Source organism: Dendrobates tinctorius, unplaced genomic scaffold (assembly GCF_039654945.1).
Source record: "Dendrobates tinctorius isolate UK_male_01 unplaced genomic scaffold, ASM3965494v1 ptg000063l, whole genome shotgun sequence".
Taxonomy (NCBI): Eukaryota; Metazoa; Chordata; class Amphibia; order Anura; family Dendrobatidae; genus Dendrobates; species Dendrobates tinctorius.
Window position 1 is genome coordinate 29,149,865 of NW_027361731.1, and position 20,999 is coordinate 29,170,863.

Consider the following 20,999-nt stretch of genomic DNA (forward strand, 5'->3'; position numbering starts at 1 on the left):
TGCCATTCGGGATGAAGAATGCCCCTGCGACCTTCCAGAGGCTGGCTGACCGGCTTCTGGATGGTCTCCAGGACTGTGCTTGTGCCTACCTGGATGACATCGCCATCTACAGCGCGACATGGGATGAGCATCTAAATCACCTAGAGAGAGTATTGGACAGGATCCACAAGGCCGGAATCACCTTGAACCCCAACAAGTGTCACGTGGGCAAAGCAGAGGTTCAGTATTTAGGACATTGGGTGGGAAATGGGAAACAGCGACCAGAACCAGCCAAGATTGAGGCCATAGCCAAATGGCCCACCCCACACACTAAAACCCAGGTCATGGCATTTCTAGGGACAGCTGGGTATTATAGGAAATTTGTCCCCAATTACAGCAGCTTAGCCAATCCCCTCACTGATCTGACCCGTAAGAACTTCCCCCGCCAGGTAACCTGGACACCCGAGTGTGAGGAAGCCTTCCGCCAACTAAAGGACGCCCTCACAAATACCCCAGTATTGGCCGCACCCGATCCAACTAAATGTTTCCTGGTTCACACAGACGCTTCTATGTTTGGATTGGGGGCAGTGCTGAGCCAAGTTGGGCCGCACGGTCATGACCACCCGGTCGCTTACCTGAGTCGGAAACTATTGTCCCGCGAAGTAAGCTATGCGGCCATCGAGAAGGAGTGCCTGGCAGTAGTATGGGCACTCAAGAAGTTACAACCATATTTGTATGGACGGCAGTTTTCCCTCCTAACGGACCATAATCCCCTAGTGTGGCTTAATCGGGTCTCTGGAGACAACGCCAGATTATTGCGGTGGAGTTTAGCCCTACAACCTCTACATTAGACTTCACCATCCACTACAGACCCGGCAAGCAAAATGGTAATGCCGATGGATTATGTCAACAAACGGAACTTGTACCAACCCCAAAGACTTTGGTCATTCCCAAATGTGGGGAGAACCACTGTTTGGGCACACGTCGGAGCTCGAAAGGGAAGTAGTGCCGGTTTGGAATGCAGACTTTGATGGAATCGTCTGCAGGCGTCATGTTGCGCTTTCAGAGCCCCTGATGTGCCTAAACAGTAGAAACCCCCCACAAGTGACCCTATTTTGGAAACTAGACTCCCCAAGGAACTTATTTAGATGTGTGGTGAGCACTTTGAACCCCTAAGTGCTTCACAGAAGTTTATAACGCAGAGCACCACCTCCTCCTATGGCCCACAGCCTGCACCCACCGGCACCACCTCCTCCTGTGGCTCACAGCCTGCACCCACCAGCACCACCTCCTCCTGTGGCTCACTGCCTGCACCCACCGGCACCACCTCCTCCTGTGGCTCACAGCCTGCACCCACCAGCACCACCTCCTCCTGTGGCCCACAGCCTGCACCCACCGGCACCACCTCCTCCTGTGACTCACAGCCTGCACCCACCAGCACCACCTCCTCCTGTGGCTCACAGCCTGCACCCACCAGCACCACCTCCTCCTGTGGCGCACAGCCTGCACCCACCAGCACCAGTTCCTCCTGTGGCTCACAGCCTGCACCCACCAGCACCACCTCCTCCTGTGGCTCACTGCCTGCACCCACCGGCACCACCTCCTCCTGTGGCTCACAGCCTGCACCCGCCAGCACCACCTCCTCCTGTGGCCCACAGCTTGCACCCACCGGCACCACCTCCTCCTGTGGCTCACAGCCTGCACCCACCAGCACCAGCTCCTCCTGTGGCCCACAGCCTGCACCCACCGGCACCACCTCCTCCTGTGGCCCACAGCCTGCACCCACCGGCACCACCTCCTCCTGTGGCTCACAGCCTGCACCCACCAGCACCACCTCCTCCTGTGGCCACAGCCAAACACACATTGTCCTGCCCAACATTGAGGGCAAACAAAAACACCGTCCCACCAAGTAGCCAACCAATCTTTTATTTTCCAGGATGGAATGTGGGACCAAACAATCAAGACAGGTGTGCTTTTCTCAATAAGGCTTTTGGTTTGGAGATGTCCGCACAACAACCTCATACCCCAGAATCGCACCATCAGGCCGGTGTTTTAGGTTCTGAAATACATTTTCAACCAGAGACTTTAGACCATGGGATTTTCCATCCTTTATTTAATCCCTTTCAGTCAGTTACCCCTATGTGTCACCTCGAGTTTCTGCGCCCTCACCTTTTTCAACACCCAGTCCAGGCCCTGTTCCCCACTTCACATTATAGTTTTTTTTTCCTTTGTTTGTTGCTATAAATCATCATTAGGTTTTGGTGTAGCAAAATAATATGCCTATTTTTTTGTTCTTGGCATTCAAATCTATAATATGATTTGTGTTTAAAAAAGGCCTCATCTCATTTGGTTTATTTGTGTTTCTAATCAGTAAATCAGACACAGCACTAAAAAGCATCAGCGGGAAAGTGTACAACCGTGGGCTGAAGATTCTGTGAAATGTGTAATACACGTGGAGCCTCACAGACTATTAATACCACAGAGTTGTATCTTTACTCTTTACTAATTATTAAAATGGGGGACCCCGGGGAAAAAACAAATTCTGCATCATTTCTGTAATTTTTGGCTGCAAAAACGCGTGAATTTGCTTTGTTTTTGCCTGATTTGAGTGAATGATGAAAACGTGGGGCAAACCCGCAGAGAATTGACATGCAGATTATTTTCTGCACCAGAACTGCAAAAAATACTCAACATGTGCACGACACGTCAGGATTCTCATTCACTTTGCTGGCGTCAGGTTTTGTCACAAATGCGGGCCGAAAAACGCACCAAATCTGCAACGTGTGCACACAGCCCTATAGGTACGAGCGATATCCGCAAAAAGTACGGATACACTGGTACGAGAAAAAGCATCGTGTGATCGAGGCCTAAGGTGTAAGTAGTAATGCCGTATAATACAGATATAGAGTAAATGTGCAGGACGTATACACGGACGGCTGGTGCACTATTTGCTGCAGGTTTCTGGAGGATTTGCCTTGTGACATAAGGGCGCTTCACAGCTACTTATATTATTTCTGTATAATCTCTTCCCTTCTTATATTCTGTAATGTTTTTAGTTCTTAGCTTCTTGGAGAAGGCAAAGTGCGCATCAGAATACATCTAGCCTTCTTTCTGTGTTGTATAATGTGAGTTTTCTCCTCCTGTTCCTGTCGTCAGTGTTGCGCTGTTTTCCTTACTTTATGTTTTGTATTACGGCGCTATAAGATCATTTTCTGCCTCGTCTGTTCCTTCATTCCATCTTATTTAGACTGAATGTGATTTTCAGACACTTTATGGAGCTCGGCATTTTCTCTCGCATCCCCGTTATTTCTGCCATTTATAAACTTATGATTCAGGTTTAGTATTTTTCGTGCTTTATTTCAGTATTTTGATGAAATTTACCCATAAATTGCTGGTTTTTGCCTCTATTCTGTCTTTTGCGCTGTTATTTCCTCTCGTCGCCTCCTTCGCTCCTGGAGGATCTCTGTAATTACTCATTATTTCAGTGTGGTCACTCCGGTGCCATCATTTGATGCTGATATTTATCATTTACGATCACTTTTTCTCCTCTGCGGCATTTTCCCCACATCTCCGCGGTTTCCTGATTTATAACAGCGCATTTCTTCATACTTTTTACAGGAAATCTTAGAAAATTGAGATTCTGTGCTTTTCTGCTATTGTGGAGCCCTAAACTAGCACTACAGATCTCCTGACACGATTACTGTCCGTATACAGCGCTCAGACACCGCTCTGACTGACTTTCTTCACAGGAACCATCTTTTGTGAGGTAATTTCACCTCATGGCATCACTAAAACCCTACACCATATTCCCACTAACGCCATTCACAGCAAGGAGTGCTGTCTGCTATCTCGGCTTTGCTGTGTAATGGCGTCACAGACAAGTTTCCCGCCCTCACACAGCTCAGCTACCCTCCTCTGCATCCTCACTACATCGCAGCTGTGATCAGAAATGGCGCCGTCCCCTTCACATCGCTCATTTTATACCAACAGTGGACAGCGACACCTAGGGGCAGGAGAACGAACTGGAAGCTATTACACGGTGTACTACAGGAGCTTCCGTGACGTCATGCCCATGTGACCAGGCTGTTATGTGGCTGCTGCAGGAGGTGAGGGGGCGACGGGGGCGGGGTCTGTGACCGGGGGGCGGGGTCTGTGACCGGGGGCGAGGTCTGTGTGATATTCCGACCCCTACAGTCACCGGGAGGCGGTGTCAGCACCCGGGCAAGTCACCTGTCCGGCGGCTGCGGGAGGTGAGACCGAGACCTGCATCGGGAGAGGATGTGGCGGCTGTGTGCGGAGCAAGCTGCGAGATGGAGCTGAGCTGGATGTGTGCGTGACCCGGGGGCTGCAATGTGTCCGTGTGACGGCGCCAGAGATGTGTGTGTCTATGGAATGTGTGTCCGCCTCTGCCGTCTCCTTGTGCCTCCGTATCCGCCTCTCCGCCCGTCTGCCTCCGTATGACATGTCACCACCACTATGTCTTGCACCAAATAAACTGCAGCCTCACTACACCACATAGATGCAGCAGAGCTGAGTTTGCCCATGACGTCTCTGTGTGCCTGCAGCTCGATGAAAGCCTCAGCTACTTTCTGTTGTGCAGCATAACATTACCCCATCTCTGCTGTGTCGGCTTCCTCCTCTCCTCACTGTTCCGTATAAGCCCCCTGTGCTCCTCTCCCCTCCGTCCCCCCAGCAGTTTTATCACACTGGGTGCTATAATGTGCGGCCTCCACTCCGGTGTATTATACTCCTATTATCCCTCCTGGCTGTAATATCCGGCGTCTCCTGACTCCAGCACGCTGGGTGCTATAATGTGCGGCCTCCACTCCGGTGTATTATACTCCTATTATCCCTCCTGGCTGTAATATCCGGCGTCTCCTGACTCCAGCACTCTGGGTGCTATAATGTGCGGCCTCCACTCCGGTGTATTATACTCCTATTATCCCTCCCGGCTGTAATATCCGGCGTCTCCTGACTCCAGCACGCTGGGTGCTATAATGTGCGGCCTCCACTCCGGTGTATTATACTCCTATTATCCCTCCTGGCTGTAATATCCGGCGTCTCCTGACTCCAGCACGCTGGGTGCTATAATGTGCGGCCTCCACTCCGGTGTATTATACTCCTATTATCCCTCCCGGCTGTAATATCCGGCGTCTCCTGACTCCAGCACGCTGGGTGCTATAATGTGCGGCCTCCACTCCGGTGTATTATACTCCTATTATCCCTCTTGGCTGTAATATCCGGCGTCTCCTGACTCCAGCACGCTGGGTGCTATAATGTGCGGCCTCCACTCCGGTGTATTATACTCCTATTATCCCTCCCGGCTGTAATATCCGGCGTCTCCTGACTCCAGCACGCTGGGTGCTATAATGTGCGGCCTCCACTCTGGTGTATTATACTCCTATTATCCCTCCCGGCTGTAATATCCGGCGTCTCCTGACTCCAGCACGCTGGGTGCTATAATGTGCGGCCTCCACTCTGGTGTATTATACTCCTATTATCCCTCCTGGCTGTAATATCCGGCGTCTCCTGACTCCAGCACTCTGGGTGCTATAATGTGCGGCCTCCACTCTGGTGTATTATACTCCTATTATCCCTCCTGGCTGTAATATCCGGCGTCTCCTGACTCCAGCACTCTGGGTGCTATAATGTGCGGCCTCCACTCCGGTGTATTATACTCCTATTATCCCTCCTGGCTGTAATATCCGGCGTCTCCTGACTCCAGCACGCTGGGTGCTATAATGTGCGGCCTCCACTCTGGTGTATTATACTCCTATTATCCCTCCTGGCTGTAATATCCAGCATCTCCTGACTCTAGCACGCTGGGTGCTATAATGTGCGGCCTCCACTCTGGTGTATTATACTCCTATTATCCCTCCCGGCTGTAATATCCGGCGTCTCCTGACTCCAGCACGCTGGGTGCTATAATGTGCGGCCTCCACTCTGGTGTATTATACTCCTATTATCCCTCCTGGCTGTAATATCCGGCGTCTCCTGACTCCAGCACTCTGGGTGCTATAATGTGCGGCCTCCACTCCGGTGTATTATACTCCTATTATCCCTCCTGGCTGTAATATCCGGCGTCTCCTGACTCCAGCACGCTGGGTGCTATAATGTGCGGCCTCCACTCTGGTGTATTATACTCCTATTATCCCTCCTGGCTGTAATATCCAGCATCTCCTGACTCTAGCACGCTGGGTGCTATAATGTGCGACCTCCACTCCGGTGTATTATACTCCTATTATCCCTCCTGGCTGTAATATCCGGCGTCTCCTGACTCCAGCACTCTGGGTGCTATAATGTGCGGCCTCCACTCTGGTGTATTATACTCCTATTATCCCTCCTGGCTGTAATATCCGGCGTCTCCTGACTCCAGCACTCTGGGTGCTATAATGTGCGGCCTCCACTCCGGTGTATTATACTCCTATTATCCCTCCTGGCTGTAATATCCGGCGTCTCCTGACTCCAGCACGCTGGGTGCTATAATGTGCGGCCTCCACTCCGGTGTATTATACTCCTATTATCCCTCCTGGCTGTAATATCCGGCGTCTCCTGACTCCAGCACGCTGGGTGCTATAATGTGCGGCCTCCACTCCGGTGTATTATACTTCTATTATCCCTCCCGGCTGTAATATCCGGCGTCTCCTGACTCCAGCACTCTGGGTGCTATAATGTGCGGCCTCCACTCCGGTGTATTATACTCCTATTATCCCTCCTGGCTGTAATATCCGGCGTCTCCTGACTCCAGCACGCTGGGTGCTATAATGTGCGGCCTCCACTCCGGTGTATTATACTCCTATTATCCCTCCTGGCTGTAATATCCGGCGTCTCCTGACTCCAGCACGCTGGGCGCTATAATGTGAGGCCTCCACTCTGGTGTATTATACTCCTATTATCCCTCCTGGCTGTAATATCCGGCGTCTCCTGACTCCAGCACGCTGGGTGCTATAATGTGCGGCCTCCACTCCGGTGTATTATACTCCTATTATCCCTCCCGGCTGTAATATCCGGCGTCTCCTGACTCCAGCACGCTGGGTGCTATAATGTGCGGCCTCCACTCCGGTGTATTATACTCCTATTATCCCTCCCGGCTGTAATATCCGGCGTCTCCTGACTCCAGCACGCTGGGTGCTATAATGTGCGGCCTCCACTCCGGTGTATTATACTTCTATTATCCCTCCCGGCTGTAATATCCTGCGTCTCCTGACTCCATCACACTGGGTGCTATAATGTGCAGCCTCCACTCCAGTGTATTATACTCCTATTATCCCTCCCGGCTGTAATATCCTGCGTCTCCTGACTCCAGCACGCTGGGTGCTATAATGTGCGACCTCCACTCTGGTGTATTATACTCCTATTATCCCTCCCGGCTGTAATATCCTGCGTCTCCTGACTCCAGCACTCTGGGTGCTATAATGTGCAGCCTCCACTCCGGTGTATTATACTCCTATTATCCCTCCCGGCTGTAATATCCTGCGTCTCCTGACTCCAGCACTCTGGGTGCTATAATGTGCGGCCTCCACTCCGGTGTATTATACTCCTATTATCCCTCCCGGCTGTAATATCCGGCGTCTCCTGACTCCAGCACTCTGGGTGCTATAATGTGCAACCTCCACTCCGGTGTATTAGGCTGGAGTCACACGAACCTGCGCAAAATACGGTCCGTAGTTTACTTGCGTAATACGGATGAATGACCACTAAACAGTGCTCCGTAGGCAATCCGTAAGCAGGGTGAGGTCGCGTATTTTGCGCATGTGTGTATCCGTATGTAATCCGTGTGGCATCCGTATGGTGAGATTTTCTCGCAGCCTTGCAAAATGGACATTTAACGGTTTTGAGGCCTGCAAACAATTTAAATCATTAGCCTGCACCCTATTTAGACACTCAGAAACAGGTGGCTGCCTCCATTCTGTCCATTTGTCACCTTGCTTTCATGAGGTGTGTTGGTGTTCTTTGTGCAGCATGGCAGAGGGTCTGCGATTCAACACAACTGAGCAGGTTCTCTTTACCTGGCTTTTGTCACGGCGCGTTGGGCAACCATATCCTGTGATAGTGGATCCGCGGAGGAGGAGACGCATGTGGGTCCATCCAGTTTTGAGGCAACGACTCACAAGAGGTCATTTTCACCGCCTCTATTCTTCTCTGCGGCAGCATCCGGATAAATTTTACCAGTACTGTCGCATGAGCCTTGCCACATTTGATCGCCTCTTGGAGACAGTGCGCCCTGGGATCACCTTTCAGGACACAAGGATGCGCAAAGCCATATCTGCAGAGGAGCGACTTGTACTCACAATACGGTATGTACTACACAACCACAATCTCTATGTTCATAATGTGTGTGTTAATGTATGTTTTTTGGCCTTCTTGGACAAAGTTTAATACCCTCATCTTACTCCAAATATGAAGCACCTGACACAGCAGAATGTTACATCTAATATGTCCTGCATATCACTTAGTCATTGTGCCACCAAATATGTGTGTGTTCTTCTCTATCATTTCCTAACAAGTTTGGTCGGCATGTAACTGATTTTTTTTTACTTTAGCCATTCTAACCTGGACTATTTCTGTTGTTCTACAGCTTCCTGTCCACTGGCCTGTCTTATGCCGCCCTCCACCATGAGTTTCTCAATGGAAAATCCATCATTTCAGGCATAGTGAGGTCTACATGTGCACAAATCTGGACAAGACTCCATCAAGTGGTCCTACCCGAGCCCAGGATGGAAGACTGGTTAAGGATTTCAAGGGAGGACTGAGGAGGACTGCCAGTTTCCAAATTGTATTGGGACCCTGGATGGCAAACATATCAGGGTGCGTAAGCCGCTGAACTCTGACTCCCAATTCTTCAATTATAAACAATACTTTTCTGTTGTATTGTTGGCTCTGGTAGACCCTCAATACAAGCTTATAATTGTTGACATTGGGGCCTATGGAAGGACGGGAGACTCTAGAGTCTTCAATACTTCCATAATGGCTCGGCGGCTACGCACCAACCAGTTGGATCTACCACCACCACGCCAGCTACCAGGCTCCACTCAAGAATCAGTCCCTTATGTCCTTGTGGCAGATGAGGCCTTTCAGTTATCACGTAATGTTATGAGGCCATATCCCCGGCGCAACCTTGACCACAGGCGCAGAATTTTTAACTTGCGCCTATCACGTGCTAGGCGACTGGTGGAGTGTTCCTTTGCGATTCTTTCTGCCAAATGGCGGGTACTCCAGTCTGCCATTCAGTTGAGTGAGCAAAATGTGAATGAAGTTGTGAAAGCCTGTGTTGTTCTGCATAACTTCACCAGGATACATGATTGTTCCTCCTCTGCTGGTGTTGTGCGTAGGCCGGACAATGTGCGCAGGGTGAGACCACCTATCAACCCTCAGCGTAGACCGCTCTCTGGCCTCAAAGTGCGTGATATATTCACGAATTACTTTATCTCACCTGAGGGGGCAACTTCTTGGCGAGAGCATGCTGTGTCTGTTATAATTTGTTTCTTTAAGTGTGTCTAAATATATATTACTCAAGCCTTAATGATTCTATGACTGTTTCATTGCATTGGTTGGTGTCTGTTAGTATGTTGTGAGGGATTGTGAAAAATCACACAGAGACGTTAACTAGAGTAGACAAATATTTAGTTTTGCCTTTTTTTTTTTTTTTTTTTGTTTTGCTTAAAGGCAAACATAATTTTGCCATAACACAAATTTGGCAATGGCCAAAATGACCCTTTGTGCCTTCTTTAACTTGTTGTAAAATTAACATAACAGAACAGCAACAAACATTATGCAATAACAACATTGCTACAGATTAACCATGATTGGGCAACAAAAGGTGAGCTCCATCACCAAAATAAAGGCTACAAGATAACACTCACATTTCCACATAATGTTAGCCAAACATAGAAAGATTCCACCATGACAGGCAAGGCTACCTCACAGCTTTCACACAGATATTACCTGTCTGTAGAACAGACAATATTTAAGCATGCTATACCGGAAAGGATGAAAATACAAAACTCACTTGTTAAGACATAGAGAGAGCGTGATATTCTGAATGATGGTCGCCTAGACTTTTTTTTACTAGAGATTGCTAACAAAAAAGGTGACTACTTAACTAAGGCGAGCACGCCTTTCCTATGCGCTAGCAAGTGAGTAGTGTATTTTCATCCTTTCATTTTACAGTATAGCGCATTTAAATATTCTCTTTTCTACACACATGTAATATCTGTGTGAAAGGCGTGAGGTAGCGTTGCCTGTCATGATGGATTGTTTAATATGTTTGGAAAACATTGTTTAAAAATGTGAGTGTTAAATTATGTTCTAAATGTTGGTGAAGGAGAACACCTGTTTTTTGTTTTAGATTATGAGCACCAGTTACATCTCACTGGACATCTCCAAACATTTTAGAATCATAAATCCTCATATGTAGGGGAAGGGGAACGTGGATGACCAGCCTGTGGGTGCTGCTGGACATTGTGGCCAACATCGCCCTGTGTGGGGCCATACTGTTGCCCATGATGCTGTAATTGTCCAGCCTCCTGGGCCTGTTGGGGATACTGGCCAGAGTACTGATGATGGTGAGGGGCTTCTTGTTGGCTATGGTAGGCCCGTGGCTCATACCCACCAAGATAGCCAGATCGTCCCCAACCAGGTTGGGACCAGCCTTCAACACTGGGTGGGTACAAGTGGCCATATTGGTGGGGTTGACTTGAGGAAGACATTTGGGGCTGCGGAATAGAAGGATGGGTAGGGGGAGGAAGGGCTTGAGGTGTTGGCCCACGTATTGGGGGCTGTTCAGACCCTGCTTGAGCAAGCATCTGTGTGGATGGTCGCATGCGCATTAAATTTCATGGTGAGAGCTGCCACCTCTCCAGAAATTCAAAAACCTCATATGGGGTATTGGGGGGGGTGCTTGTATCTAGCAGGATCTGAATACATCCCCTAATACGGAGCCTGACCTCACGGGTAAGGGCACGGAGATAAAGGGTGAGGCTACGAGCATAGGCCTCCTCACCATCATCTGTAGTGACTCTGGACAAATAATTCAGCACCCCTGTGTCCACATTGGTCCTGCTCTCTTGAATGGTGACCTGACGCCTTCTTCTTGTTCGCCGTGATGCTAGAGCAGCCTGTGGGGAGGACCTGATCTGGGCAGTTGGGCTGCTGCTCAAGTTGCCCGGCTCTTCCAGGATGGGTGAGGTGGCAGCAGCAGACCGTCCTGTTGGTGTGGTGTGTAGGCCAGCCATTGTGTGGTCTTGTGATGCCTCATCTTCAGCCATCCTTCTTGTAGGGGGAGAAGATGGGCCAGCCACCTCATCCCCTACAGGATCTATAATGGGCTCTGCCTCTGAGGCCGTTCCTCGATCCGTAAGGTTGGATTGAGTTCTGTTATGAAATAAAACAGAGGCAAAAATACATCAATATTTTTGTCCCTGTAAAGTATTTGTGTAATGTATTTGTGTAATGTGGTGTGAGGTATGTACTTACGGTCTCAGATCCAGAATTGGGGCGAGGAAGGACAGCCAGTCATAGTATATGTACTTCCTTTTTACATATCCAGCATCCCCACTCCTGGACCGCTGCTGGCGTTCCTGGCGGAACTGGTCCCGGATGCTTCTCCACCGTTTCATCACATCTTCCACTGCAATGTGACAGGAAAGATTGTCAAAATCACATATTTGAGAGGTCACATTTTCTACCAGTAGTCTAGGCATGGGGCCTTCTGGGGTGTGCTTTCTACCCATGGTGGCATATGTAATTGGGCCGATACACAGGGTCTCATTAGCTCCACTGAAACTAATTTTATTGGCTAGGAGGATGAGGAGCTTGTGGCCTAACCCCTAATTATGGCTGTGTGAAGCCACGTGTCACATCCAAATGTAACGGCCTCATGAGGCTAATAACAGTACATGCACAGGAAGGGGGGTGCTGATTGTAGATTCACATTTTTTAGCGCGCACTAAGGTTAATGATATTTTTATGGTTGCACTTACAAATTTTATGCTGCTCATCACGTGGTCTGTCCCCAAAGTCATGGTACATCTGGCGACAGATGCGCCTCCATGACGCCTCCTTTCTTGTCCGGTTCTCATAATTAGCATCGCGTGGGTCCCATATTTCTGGACGCTCCTGCACCAGGACAATGAGGAGCTCTACACTAATGTATGTGGACGCCATGCTGCTGCTGTACTCCGTGGAGGCGTACTTCCTGGATGTCTGGAGCGGTTTTTGAGCTCATTTGCATGTCTAGGCTTCCTGATGATGGATTGGCCCATTTCCTGTTCACCAGCCAAAAGACCTGCGTATTTCTCGCAGGTCACACGTGTGTTCCGTGTGTAACCCGTACTTTTTGCGCACCCATAGACTTGCATTGGCGTACTACGGGCGTGGTACGCTGACAGTCCCAGCATGCTGCGATTGGCACGGAGCGTAGGATACGGAAGAGAAAAAACCGCCTGGTGCGTGGGACCCCATAGAGAATCATTTGTCCGTGTCTAATGCGTGCTTTTTGCGCCTCTCAATCTCCCGTATTCCTCGCCAGTGTGACTCTGGCCTTATACTCGTATCCCTCCTGGCTGTAATATCAAGCGTCTCCTGACTCCAGCACTCTGGGTGCTATAATGTGCGGCTTCCACTCCGGTGTATTATACTCATATTATCCCTCCTGACTGTAATATCCGGCGTCTCCTGACTCCAGCACGCTGGGTGCTATAATGTGCGGCTTCCACTCCGGTGTATTATACTCATATTATCCCTCCTGACTGTAATATCCGGCGTCTCCTGACTCCAGCACGCTGGGTGCTATAATGTGCGGCTTCCACTCCGGTGTATTATACTCGTATTATCCCTCCCGGCTGTAATATCAGGCGTCTCCTGACTCCAGCATGCTGGGTGCTATAATGTGCGGCCTCCACTCTGGTGTATTATACTACTATTATCCCTCCTGGCTGTAATATCCGGCGTCTCCTGACTCCTGCACGCTGGGTGCTATAACGTCCAGTTATAATGGTGCAGTCATTCTCCAGCCTTCCCTGGACTTATCATTTCTCCGCTTCTTTCAGTTTTGTGTTTTATTACAGGGAGCAGACTGGCACAATGGGCATCCTCTCCGACCCGGCAACAGCGGCTGGCACGTCTCATCACACGGCTTAACTCCCCGCTCTGGTGAGTACGTGAGTGAAACTCAGGAGGGGGGGAGGGAGATAGAGAGCGAAACGCTGGGGGGAGAGAGAGAGGACGAGCAGAGCATTGTGCTTTATTCGGTCGTCCATGACAGCACTACCTGAGAGAGGGGATCCGCCCTTCAGGAACAGGAAACCTACAGATACAAAAGGGCGGCACCTCTCCCACGCATCAGTTGGTTTCCTGTTCCTAGAGGACAGAACTTCCTACAGATTGTCCGTTATGGAGTCGTCGAGGATATTTCCAGGCCGGCTGACTGACCCAGGTAGCAGGGGGATCTCCTACCTCGGTCCGCGCGGGGTCCCTGGAAGCGCCACGGTGGGGCCGGGTAGGTCGCCATGGCAGTGGTCGGAGCAGGTGGAGCATAGGGTCCGGTGGACAACCACCTCCATAGTGCCAGCATCAGGAGGTATGTATGCCCCGGTCTCCTGGTGCGTTCCCCCCCGGGGTCCGGTCCTCTCCTCATCCGGGTCGGCGTTGGGGCCTGGTCGGCGGGTACGTGGTGGCGCACGTGGGGGCTGGAGGCTCTCCGGGCCGGGGGCGCCGTGCCGGCTCCTTCTCGCACGCTCCCGCGGTCTCAGATGAGCGGCGGGGGTGACGTGGTGGAAGGGGCGGGGCCGGGAATGCCGAAACCAGAAGTCGGGTGCCGGCCGGCTTCCGGTGTGCGCTGCGGGTGCTCGCATGTCCTGGGTCTCGGGAGGGTCCCGGGTAGGAGTTGCCACGGCCAGAACCAGGAGGCCATATACGGCAGGCAGGGGACGCTGCTGGGGTGCTTCCGAAGGCAATGGATACGACGGAAGCCTCCATAGACCAGCAGGACGAGGCGCAGGAGCGCCCACAGAAACAGGCCACAACGAAACCCCATACGAGTGGCCAGCCGAAGAAACAGAGACGAACGAGCGGACAGAGTTCCTCCAGACTAAAGAATCCCCCTGCCTCCCTCCGTGATCCGGTACCTGCCTCATCTGCATGGGTAAGAGATCTCCGTGAATGTACCCTGATGCAGTGTTCCCTTATGTTTTTTCGCAGGGGAGGAAAGCTACAGGAAACAGAAGCACAGGGTATGTGCCCTCTGTAGTTGCCCTTTACCAGATGGACATCCTAAAAAGTTATGTCAGCCATGCGTGCGACAGACGGTAGGGCTTGATAGGGAACGAGAGTCCATGGGTAGATTGTCAGGCCCTTACACTCTCCCCCCGTTTATGCAGGTAGCGGAAGGGACACCTGACTTCACTACAAGCCTGAGGGAGATGATCAGGACAGAGATGAAGGCCCTATCTCAAGGGGCTCATCTTCTAGAAGAAGAGAGGCTAGTTTTTAGGCTCGGAGTCCTCGGTCGCCCCTAGGAAAGACGATAACTCCTCAGACTCCCCGGCCTCCTCTTCGTCTTCCTCGGATGAAGACTCTAGCCGGTTCTGCTTCCCCTTAGACCAAATGGATAGACTAGTTAAAGTAATAAAGTCCACTATGGGGGTAGCAGACAAAACCGGAACTCTGCACAGGACATGATGTTCAGGGGTCTAGACCCCAGAAAACGCAGGGCTTTTCCGTTAAATGATAAATTCCAGAGCCTCAATACGTTTAGACTACAGGAAAAAAAGAGCGTAATAGGGTCTTATCCGGGTAGAAATTGGAAGAAAATAAAAGGAATTTACTCACCCTTTCCAGGAGAGATTAAGGCATATCAGATCAGTTGTCAGCCTGCTGCACGTCCAAAGGTCCACTCCGTGACCGCCAGCATGAATCTTTTATGGAATAAAATTCTTGGACTTATGTGCGCTGCCAGACAAAGTGTCACATCCAGGTTATGTAGAAAGATTAACAATTTATTTCCCAACGCGTTTCGAAGTACATCACACTTCTTCCTCAGGGGATGACATGTATCCCCTGAGGAAGTGTGATGTACTTCGAAACGCGTTGGGAAATAAATTGTTAATCTTTCTACATAACCTGGATGTGACACTTTGTCTGGCAGCGCACATAAGTCCAAGAATTTTATTCCATAAAAGTCCAGAGCCTGATAGATAGAGAATGGAAGAGGCCTGAAAAAAGGGGCACCATGCCACCAGCTTTCAAGTGGAGGTACCCCTTTGATGACCCAGTAGTAAGCAGATGGGATAAGGCCCCTAAGTTGGATGCGGCAGTAGCCAAAGCGTCCAAAAAATCCTCCATACCCTTTGACGATATGGCCTCCTTGCAAGATCCGCTGGATAAAAAAGCAGATTCTTTTCTAAAGGGAACATGGGAGATGTCAGCAGGCGCGCTAAGACCAGCGATAGCTGCCACATGTACAGCCAGATCCATGATGGTCTGGCTAGATCAACTGGATTCCCAGCTAAAAGACGGAACCTCAAGAGCTTCCATTCGAAAAAATCTGCCGATCATCCAGAATTCCGCTGCGTTTTTAGCCGATGCTTCAGCAGACTCTGCAAGGATGGCGGCTAGAACCTCGGACTGTCTAATGCAGCGCGAAGGGCGCTCTGGTTAAAGTGCTGGCCGGGAAATATCCAGGCCAGGTCCCGACTCTGCTCCATTCCTTGTGAGGGGGAATATCTATTCGGCCCCGTCCTGGACGAACTGTTAGAAAAGGCTGGGGATGATAAAAAGAAATTCCCCAGTTTGCCGAACCCTTCTTATAGATGTCCCTTTACCAGGAAAGGATATTTCCGTAGAAGGCCGTCCAGAGATCAGGGCAGATGGAATGAGAAAAGAAGGAAAGGTACAGGATTTATGTTTAGAGGAGGGGGGCGCCAGGAAGGTCCAGCTCGCGACACTAAAAAGCCGCCCCAATAACTAGTTGCCCCGGTAGGAGGGAGACTAGCTGCCTTCTACCCAGCCTGGTTGCTGATCTCTAATAGCAACTGGATACTGGGGGTGATAGCTGCGGGACTGCGACTAGAATTTTCCTGGGTTCCCCAAGATCGATTTAAAGTCACCCCTCTCAGATCTTCCACATCAGAACAAGCTACCCTGGAGGCCGAGGTTCATGATCTGTGCGGCAAGAAGGTCCTAACAGAAGTTCCAGAGGGAGAATGGGGGAAGGGTTTCTACTCCCCTCTGTTCCTGGTCCGCAAGCCAGACAGCTCCTTTAGGACTATAATAAACCTTAAGGCCCTCAACGAGTTTCTGGTCATACGTCCGTTCAAAATGGAAATAATTAAATCCACAATAAAATTGCTGTTTCAAAACTGCTTTATGGTGGTGTTAGATTTAAAGGACGCCTACTACCATATACCCATTCATGCAGCTCATCAGCGTTTCCTCAGAGTAGCGTTCAGTTAGATGGGTCAGTTCGACATTTCCAATATGCGGCCCTCCCCTTTGGGGTGGCAGTCGCTCCCTGAGTATTTACTAAAGTGGTAGCGGAGGTCATGGCCCATCTGCGTGAATCAGACATTCTAGTGGTCCCCTACCTGGATGAGTTTCTTATTGTAGGCAAAACAGCAGATCATTGTTTGGAACAGCTACAAAGGGCAATGTCTGCCCTAGAGCGGTTAGGATGGTTGCTAAACATCAAAAAATCTCGGTTACAACCGATGAGAGTCCAACAATTCTTAGGCCTAATCCTAGATTCTGGGAAACAGGAATGCCGTCTGCCTCCGGAGAAGCTTGTTCACCTACACTATCAAGTCCTGAATGCTTCCAATAACCACACCATGTCCCTCAGGAAAGCCATGTCCCTTCTGGGTTCTCGCTCGTCCTGTATCCCCGCGGTCCAGTGGGTACAGTTTCATGCAAGGAAACTACAGGGCGAGGTTTTATTACATCAAAAAGTCCTTGGGGGTTAATTGGAGGGCCAGCTAACCTTGTCCCGAAACACAAGGGAGTCCCTACAGTGGTGGCTAGACAAGGATAATTTATCCAGAGGGGTACCCTGGGAGTATAACAAAACCCACATAGTCACCATGGATGCTAGCCCTTCCAGTTGGGGGGCCCATATGGGTGAGATTCTAGTCCAGGGCCTATGGGAGCATCATCAGATAGAAATATCATCTAACCTGAAAGAATTGACAGCAGTGGAGCAGGCAGTTAAAAAGCTCCTTGTGCATCTACAGGGCCATCACGTACGAGTGTTCTCCGACAATCAGGTCACCGTGGCTTATATCAACCACCAAGGCGGGACTCGTTCCAAACCCCTGATGATTGTAGCAGAGCGGTTGTTCCAACTAGCAGAGCAACATTTTCTATCTTTAACAGCTCTACATATAAAAGGGAAAGAAAACATCACGGCAGACTTCTTAAGCCGCAATCTGCTAAAGCAAGGAGAATGGTCCCTAAACACCTCCATCTTCAACCTGATTGTACAAAGCGGGGACATCCAGAGGTAGATCTCTTCGCCACCAAGGAAAACAGGAAATTAAGACATTTCTGCTCCCTAAATCCCAGAGAGAATCCTCTGGCGGTAGATGCCTTTTCTTTCTTTCTTTCTGATAAAGTGGGACTTCAGGCTAGCCTACGCCTTCCCTCCCCTATCTCTACTACCCCTGGTGATGAGGAAAATCAGAAAGGACAGAGCAAGGGTGATAGTTATTGCTCCATTTTGGCCTAGGAGGGCATGGTTCTCATGCCTCAAGACCATGTCAGCGTCCGATCCGTGGGTTCTTCCGGACATCTCCTATCCCAGGGCCCAGTCTTCCATCCTCAAGTGGCTGGCTTACATCGGACGGCGTGGAGTTTTAACGGTCACTGCTAATAGATAAAGGTTTTCCCCAGACCTGATTAACACCCTACTTAAAAGTAGAAAAATCATTACTACAAAAATTTATGTCAGAATTTGGAAGAAATTCCTTCAGAACTCAGGAGTAGTCGCTGGGGATTCTGCGCCTATAATTCAGATCCTAGAGTTTCTACAGAAAGGTCTGGACATGGGGCTTTCTACTAGTACCCTTAAAGTACAAGTATCAGCCTTGGGGGCCCTCTTTAGCTGCAACATCGCGGGTAATTACTGGGTCAGTAGGTTCATTAAGGCGGCAGGTAGATCCAGGCCAATAGTGAAGGACAGATTCATGCCATGGGACTTGAACCTAGTCCTCACGGCTATAACGGAAGCTCCATTTGAACCTATCTCACCAGCTTCCATAAAAAACCTGTCCCTCAAAATAGCCTTCCTGGTAGCCCTGACGTCAGCTCGCAGAGTAAGCGACATCCAGGCATTATCTAGGCGTCCTCCTTATTTACAGTTTAAAGACGATAGGGTAATACTCAGACCTGATCCAGTGTACTTACCTAAGGTAGTTTCTAGCTTTCATAGGACACAGGAGATAGTCCTTCCATCCTTCCTCCCTAATCCAACTAATGAGAAGGAAGAGAAACTACACTCCCTGGATGTTAGGAAATGCCTCATAGAATATCTGGCAGTTACCGATCCCTGGAAAAAAGATAATGCCCTGTTTGTCTCCCATCAAGGCCCTAGGAAAGGTTGTAGAGTGTCAAAAAATACACTAGCTAGGTGGATTAGAGAGGCGATTTCAATAGCATACACCTCAAAAGGCAGGTCGCCACCCGGGAAGCTGAGGGCGCATTCCACCAAAGCCATGGCGACCTCGTGGGCTGAGAGATCGGAAGTCTCCATTGACCAGATATGTAAGGCGGCTACTTGGTCCTCTCCAAGCACCTTTTATAGTCATTATAGGCTAGACCTGGGTGCTTCCGCAGACCTCTCTTTTGGTATAAGGGTACTGCAGGCTGTAGTCCCTCCCTAAAGTAGTTATTACTCTCTGTAATTCTCTCAGGTGGTGCTGTCATGGACGACCAAATAAAGTCTTAGTTACTCACCGGTTAACGGTATTTTTCGGAGTCCATGACAGCACCCATATATTCCCTTCCCTTAGTTAAATCGGGTGTGCACGTCTACCTCTTGTATATACCCACTGGGGATAAATATTTAGATAATAATAATACTGTACATAAATCATGCATTAACCTTGGAGGTCCTCTTGTGCTCTGTAATCCAACTGATGCGTGGGAGAGGTGCCGCCCTTTTGTATCTGTAGGTTTCCTGTTCCTGAAGGGCGGATCCCCTCTCTCAGGTGGTGCTGTTATGGACTCCGAAAAATACCGTTAACTGGTGAGTAACTAAGACTTTTCCGCTCTTTCTATGATGGTCAGTCGGGGGCCTCCTTCTATGAAGGGTCCTCGTTATATCAGGGGTCACTCATAATTCTGTGCTTCCCCCCAGCATCATCAGCTCCCTGATCGGGGTCGGCTGGTTCCTGGGTTTCCAGCTGTGCACGCTGCGCTCCTACATATCAGAGAACTCCATGGGCTCCACCATGGCGGACGAGAAGTTCGTGTACGGGGAGAAAGCGCCGTAATAAGCCTGAGAATTCTCCGCACACAAGAAGTCAGCCGGGTGAGTGACCAGATCCTCTGCTGACAGCGCACAGGTCACCGCATCAGAGCTGCGCCCACAGCACACACCGACACCCTGCTGCGACTCGGGGATCGGAGTGTGGACCGGGGGTGGACAAGGGGGAGAGGATCAGTGTGGACCGGGGGTGGGGGGGATCAGTGTGTGGACTGGGGGTGGCGGGTGGATCAGTGTGGACTGGGGGGGGTGGACAAGGGGGAGAGGATCAGAGTGTAGGTGGGTGGGGGGGATTAGAGTGCGTGGGCCAGGGGTGGGATCAACTGACAGCACAGAGATCTTACCAGTGAGAGATGATGGCGCAGAACATTTATATGGGAGAAAGCTGCAGAACGTTTATCTCTTCTTATAAACCCGGAGCAGAGGCCGCCTCGCCCCGATCCCCGCTGATCCCGGGATGTGATGGGGGCGGGCGTCCCGATCCATTCCTATATTAGTTATTATGGACCCGCAGCAATCAGCCCATCATTCCCTGTGTATTGTTTCCTCTTATATCTGGCTGGCTGGTTCTTGTAATGCTGCAGGTCCACATGTAAATGCTGAATTCCCCGTCATGTATGAGGAGCTGTCGTGTACCTGAGCCTCTCTCTAGAGCAGGGGCGCCCGTCTGACAGTGTGAATGCCCCTCTAGTGTGGGGTGGGCTCCCTGCAGTCTTCTGGCGTCTGCTGCCATCTAGTGGCTGTCCTGAGTATCGCACTGTGTTCTCTGCACCACATACTCATCGGTGATGATGGGACGAGCGGGAGCCATGCAGGCCGCCTTCTCCCTAGAGATCAGCAGCGACGTCAGCACCAGCTTTGATGTGGTCGTGGAAGGGCTGAACCGGCAGCTGCCCAGCCTGGATATGGTCAACCTGTTTCTAGCGTTCTGCCAGAAGAACCAGCTGCTGTGCACCACACAGGGCAAGGTGAGACCCAGAGAGGCCGCTGCTGCCCCCGTCAGCGTTAGTGTCAGATGTAGCTCTACTTTCTAGGCATCACTAACACATACACCATGACCCACCCCCTCCCAGCGTACGGGTAGAGTGCGGCCCACCCCCTCCCGGCGTACGGGTAGAGTGCGGCCCACCCCCTCCCGGTGTAGTGCGGCGCTTCTTACTTTTCCTCCTGCTGACACCACTTCCTTCTCTCGTTGATCAGTGACTAAGACCCCTTCCCCAGATACCTGCACATCCTGCACACAATGCTGCTCATGGTCCTGAAGCTCCGGCCGACCTCAGGGAGACCACAGCCTCTTCCTCCGCTACCACATCAAAGCCATCACCCTGCACGGCATCAACAGCTTCCACCAGTACAAATACGAGATGGTCACCATCAGAGAGTAAATGATGGACAGTGTGGGCCTGTGAGGTCCTGGACTGCACACGGGGGGGGGGGTCTGTAACGTCACGCTTCTAGTACTGCACACGGGGGGAGGGTCAGTAACGTCACGCTTCTAGTACTGCACACGGGGGGGCGGGTCAGTAACGTCACGCTTCTAGTA

General features: G+C 50.5%; 1 long non-coding RNA gene across 1 annotated transcript; it reads left to right on the top strand.

Moving 5' to 3' along the window:
* The first annotated feature begins 4,107 nt into the window (after window positions 1-4,107).
* Window positions 4,108-19,307, top strand: LOC141094059 (uncharacterized). Its single transcript, XR_012233017.1, has 3 exons — window positions 4,108-4,229; window positions 13,047-13,131; window positions 19,143-19,307. It is a non-coding gene; the product is annotated as an uncharacterized lncRNA (long non-coding RNA).
* The last annotated feature ends 1,692 nt before the right edge of the window (window positions 19,308-20,999 follow it).